Here is a 6,280-nt window from a genome sequence, read left to right on the forward strand (position 1 = left end):
CGCAGTCCAGGCCGGACCGGGGTGCGCGAAGCAGGCCCGAGGGGGCAGATGGCGAGGGACTGGGAGGGTCTTGCAGCGGGTGAAGGAAGTTAAGGGGTAGAGCCTGTGTGTGGAGGATGGCTGGGGTAGATGGGATGCTTCACCTTACAGTCCCAGCAAAGCTAGTGCCTGTCTTCCAGTAACATGGCAGCTGCACTCGTACCAAGCTGCTAGTAGGGGCAGGCATTTTTATCTCGCCTCAAACCTGCTTGTTCCTGCCCATCGCTAGTACTTGCCCCCTTGCTGTCATTGGCACAGCCGCCCTGTGTGTGCTAGCTGCGGAAATACGTGTGCTAGTTTTGTTTCTTTAGCAAAGGCCAGGAATTAAGATGGACTCAGCCACATGTGGAGGTCAAAATAAGAACTGCTGGGATCTCTGCCATGAAGGGGAGTGGCTTTCCCGGACCTGAAGACCAACTTCTGTTGGAGAAAAAGACAAGCTTTGAAGCTTATATAAAGCTTTCTTCAGGTCTGTGAAAAGTAGAATTCTGTGTGGCTCGAAAGCTTGTGTTTCTTACCAACAGAAGTGGGTCCAATAAAAGATATTACCTGACCTACCTCATCTCTAATATGCTGGGACGGACACAGCTACAGCTGCACTGCATACATGAAAGGGGGGAAGGTCAGGTTGGGACTTAGACCTCTGTGGAAGGTAAAATGAGAAATACACCTCTACCTCGCTATAACGTAACCCGATATAACACGTAGCGCAGTTGCAGCGGGCCTTGGGTGGTGCTTTAAAGAGTCGGGCTCCAGCTGCTGCGGGTAGCCCTGGGCACTTTAAATCCCGCTGGAGCCCTGCCACTGCTACCCTGGGGCTGCAGCATGGGAGGGGTTGCTGGTGATTTAAGGGGCCCAGGGCTCTGGCTGCTGTGGGGAGCCCAGGGCCCTTTAAATCACTGCTGGAGCCCCACCACTGCTATCCCGGGGCTGCAGCAGTGGGGTTTGCTGGTGATTTAAAGGGCCTGGGGCTCCCCGCAGCGGCTGGTGCCCGCAGCTCTTTAAATCACCACCAGAGCCCTGCCACCCCTGATATAATGGGGTTTCAGCTATAACGCAGTAGGGATTTTTGGCTCCCCACGACTGCATTATAGCGAGGTTGAGGTGTAGTGTCCCGCAGCAGACAGGTGAATTGGAGTAGGGCTGGATCTGTGGCCTATTTGGGAGGAGAGTGAGAGATTCTGGGACCATTCTGCCCATTGGTGCCCTATACAGAGAGCTGGAATTGGGGAGAGAGAGAGAGCCAGGGGAGAGGCTCTTGGAAAAGGTGTCTGATCTGGTGATTCTCCTGATGGTGCTTTAAAGTAATGACTTTATTTTTAAATGCAAATGCTTAGCAGGAGGGAGCAGATATTTCTTCCCCAGGGTTCATGTGTTGGTCTCATTCCCCTCTGTGACACTGTCCTCTGTTGTGCCAAGCTGTCAGAAGACTCTGAAGGTCCAGTACAGTCCATTCCACGGAGGGCTGGCAGCTGATCTAGGGAAGAGGCTGAGGGAGAAGGTGTGTTTTCCTTACCCAGTGGTAAATCTGGGAAGTTAGTGCATCTTGAGGCTGCATTGACAACTATGCCCTATTGTATAAGCAACCTCTAAAGGGGTTTCCAGGAACAGATACAATCAAGGGAAAGCTAAAGCATGGGTGGGGCCGGGGGGAGAGACTGCTGATGTGAAGACCTCTATGGCAGTGGTTCTCAACCTTTCTAGATTACTTGTACCCCTTTCAGGAGTCTAATTTGCCTTCTATACCCAAAGTTTCACCTCACTTAAAAACTTGGGCTTTGGGCTTCAGCTTTCTGCCCTGGCCCCCAGCTAGTCTAACGCTGGCCCTGGTGACCCCAGTAAAGCAAAATCACAGTTTGAGAACTGCTGATATAGTATGTAGAGCAGTATAAACCAGTCATTGTGTGAAATTTTAGTTTGTACTGACTTCTCTTGTGCTTTGTATGTAGCCTCTTATAAAACTAGGTAAATATCTGGATGAGTTGATTTAACCCCTAGAGGACCTCTGCATACCCCCTGTTTACGTGTATCCCTCGTTGAGAACCACCGCTCTAGGGAATCCTCTGAAATCTGCATGGAACTTGGGAGATCTATTGGTTCTGGAGACTGACATCTAGGGCAGTAGGGGTAAACCTCATCCGCTAACATAATGACGTGAAAAACTTGGTGATTTATTTTTCTTTATGGGGGTGTGACTTCATTGTCCACACAAGTTATTACATCAGTATATTAGAATTTTTTTCTGTAAGGAACAATCCTGTATCGGCCATGTTCAAAGAAGTAGATAAGCTAGACAAGACCTAATGTGCCTTTTCCATCTCTACTGTCAGCTGGGTGCAACCTGGGAAGAGCTTTCCCTGCTTTTTTCTTCCTGCTGAGCACATCATATGGGCCAAAAGAAATCTGATGAGGTTCAGCAAGGGCAAGTGCCAAGTCCTGCACTTAGGACCGAAGAATCCCATGCACTGCTACAGACTAGGGACCGAATGGCTAGGCAAGAGTTCTGCAGAAAAGGACCTAGGGGTTACAGTGGACAAGAAGCTGGATATGAGTTGACAGTGTGCCCTTGTTGCCAAGAAGGCCAATGGCATATTGGGCTGTATTAGTAGGAGCATTGCCAGCAGATCGAGGGACGTGATCATTCCCCTCTGTTCGACATTGGTGAGCCTCATCTGGAGTTGTCAAGGTATTATTCCCACATTGAACTTTAGCATCCAGAAAGTGGGGCCTGCATGTACCCTTCTAAGCTTAATTTCTAGCTTAGATCTGATAATGCTGCCAACCAACCAAAAATATAGTGTTTTGATACACTTTTTGTCCCCCAAAACCCTTCCCTGGGGGACCCAAGACCCAAATCCCTTGGGGCTTAAAACAGAGAGAAATGAACCATTCCCCGTCCTTTCCCCCTCCCAGACTTTCCCTGAGAGATACACTGATCCAAACTCCTTGGATCCTAAAACAGAGAGGAATTAACCTTTCCCCCCTTTCTCTCCCCCCACCACTCCCTGGTGAGTTCAGACCCAATCCCCTTGAGTCTTACACAAGGAAAAAAATCAATCAGGTTCTGAAAGAAGAAAGCTTTTAATTAAAGAAAGAAAAAATAAAAATTATCTCTGTAAAATCAAGATGGAAAATGTTTACAGGGTCTTTAGTTTATATAGTCTAGAGAGATTCCCTCCCCCCTAGCCTAAGATACAAGTTACAGCAAACAGAGGTAAAATATCCTTCCAGCAAAATACACATTTGCATATTAAGAAAACAAACGTAAAACTAATTCGCCTTTTCTAGCCAGTACTTACTATTCTGAACATGAGAGACTGTTAGAAAGAATGGAGGCAGATCTGGTTGCATGTCTGGTCCCTCTTAGCTCCAAGAGCGAACAAAGAAGAACCCAAAAAGCACAAACAAAGACTTCCTTCCACCAAGATTTGAAAGTATCTTGTCCCCCGATTGGTCCTTTGGTCACGTGTCAGCCAGGTTCACTGAGCTTGTTAACCCTTTACAGGTAAAAGAGACATTGACCCTTAACTATCTGTTTATGACAGGAGTACTGTGTCTAATTTTGGGCCCCATGCCACAAGAAAGATGTGGAAAAATTGGAAAGAGTCCAGCAAAGGGCAACAAAAATTATTAGGGGGCTGGAGCAATGATTTATGAAGAGAGGCTGAGGGAACTGGGATTGTTTAGTCTGCAGAAAAGAGGAATGAGGGGGGATTTGACAGCTGCTTTCAACTACCTGAAAGGGGGTTCCAAAGAGGATGGTGCTCGGCTGTTCTCAGTGGTAGCAGATGACAGAACAAGGAGTAATAGTCTCAAGTTGCAGTGGGAGAGGTTTAGGTTGGATATTAGGAAAATCTTTTTCACTAGGAGGGTGGTGAAGCACTGGAATGGGTTACCTAGGGAGGTGATGGAATCTCCTTCCTTAGAGGTTTTTAAGGTCAGGCTTGACAAAGCCCTGGCTGGGATGATTTAGTTGGGGGATTGGTCCTGCTTTGAGCAGGGAGTTGGATTAGATGACCTCCTGTAGTCCCTTCCAACCCTGATATTCTATGAGAAACCTTGGTCCAAAGACAGTATGATCCCAATTTGGAGTAAAGAAAGGAACTTTTATACAAGTCTCAAAGAACTTACAAACTGAAGGGACAACATCTAAATGAGGGAGTTCTTTATCATTAAGCCACTTAAACCATGCTGTTTTCATATTTTTTTTTACCACATTTTTTTATTACTCTCTTTTAGTTCAGAGAGACAAGGTGGATGAGGTAATATCTTTTATCAGACCAACTTCTGTTGGTGAGTGAGACAAACTTTCAACCTTACACAGCTCTTCTTCAGGTCATTTAGTTCATTCTCTTAAGGCACATTAAATAAAGCAGGAGTCATCTGGAGATATAGTAAGCACAGAAACCTTGTTTCATGTTTAGCCATTTTTGCACTTCCTTGCCAAATTGTTTAGGCTGATAGTGAAGAGACTTATCAATTTTCTCTAGTTTCTATTTTTAAATATAGCCATACATAATTCCATACCAAAAATATATTAAAATAACATTGCCTAATGAAGCACCCAGAAGTCAGAATATGTCCCAGTTAAGATTTAATGGGCAACCTTAAGTCTACGTCCTGGTGTTTCTGTTTTACAATAGTCTTTGATTACGGGATCTCATACTAGTTTTTTCTGCAGGTCCTGTCTCATTTCTTAATGAAAAAAAATTAAAATAACTCATTTGGATAAACAGCACAAAGACAACCAAAGTGAACCAGGGTTTGTGTACATCTTAGTATAGTCCAGTAACTGAACACTCTGGAGTTCTGTGATCACAGCTGGAAAATTGTGACCTCTATTGTTAGTGCACTCCCCTTTCCGCTACCAGAGGAGGTTTTCTTATTTGGTTTGTTTCTTGATTATTAATACAACCAAACCGTGGTTTAATGATAGTTAACCTAAAATTTTAAAAGGGTGGAAATAAAAGTAAAAGGCCAGCATTTATTGCCATGTTCAATGATGATAATACAGTGCATGTGGCATTCACTTCCATTGGCAACATACTTCATATACATCCAACATACGTGAAAGCAGTGTGCACCTCAAATTAATCAAACTTGCTTCCTGTCACAAAACCTTAACTCTGACTTCCTATTTAATTGTCTCAAGAAACTGGCACATCTTTAAAATTTTTATTAAAGCTAATGTTAAAAAAATATATATAATACATAGGTTGGGGAAAGTGTGTTGGTACATCTGGGTATAGTGCTTAGATTATCCACAAATACAAAGTTAGTTTTAAAAGTCATATGCACTGTCATAGATACATAATCAGCAATAACCCAAATTTAGGTGAATAGATTTAACAGTACAGTTTAGTTATTAGAATCCAAATACTTGGTACATCACTCATGGAAAGTTATACAGAGATTTGGTTGTGGAAAGCAAAATATATCAATAAGTGAAGATTATCCCTCAGTAATTGAGAATTTGGTTGGTTGTCCATTGAGAAAATACAATCCTACTCCACACAGTCCAAACATGGGTAACGTTATATTTTGCCGTTGTTGAGTTTGCTCATAAGGATTTTGCATTAGGATGCATTACACTTGCTTTATATTTTTGAAGGTTTTCTTTGTAACCATAAGAACTAGAAATTGGGATTATGGAGAACAAGATAGCACCCTAAAACCCCTCAGCAAAGTGCTGGTTCACCGATATGACTAGTGCTATTCAAACCCATGCCCCCTTGCCAGATTCCAAAGTCCTGCTGAAAATAATGGAGGTGTTAGAACTGTTCAAAAAAAGTTGCAAGACACTTTTATGGAAAGTGCAAAATAACCTAAATAACCTCTCCATTATAACATCTGTATATAAATATATATGTAGATAATATAAAGAGCACCAATTACTGGCATATATATATGTAGCATTGTTCATAGTAGCTTTAATAAGAGTTTTACACTGCAAAAGCTTCTTGAATGCTGCTCTTTACAAAGGGGTTATCTGAGTCTCAAGTCTAGAGAGTCAAGGTGGGAGAGGTAATATCTTTTACTGGACTAACTTCTGTTGGTGAGAGAGACAAGCTCTCAGTCTTGTGGAGGGTTTACTAGGAGGTTGGGGATTGATCTCTGCGTTTCTCTCTGACCCATGAGGTGGAAGGGGTGGGTCTGTCTTTTTCCACAAGAATGAGGAAGATTAGTAGGGAATATGAATTTCTGCTACCCTGAGGGAAGGGTTGGCATTAATGAGAACAAC

Source organism: Gopherus flavomarginatus, chromosome 1 (genome assembly GCF_025201925.1).
Source record: "Gopherus flavomarginatus isolate rGopFla2 chromosome 1, rGopFla2.mat.asm, whole genome shotgun sequence".
Classification (NCBI taxonomy): Eukaryota; Metazoa; Chordata; order Testudines; family Testudinidae; genus Gopherus; species Gopherus flavomarginatus.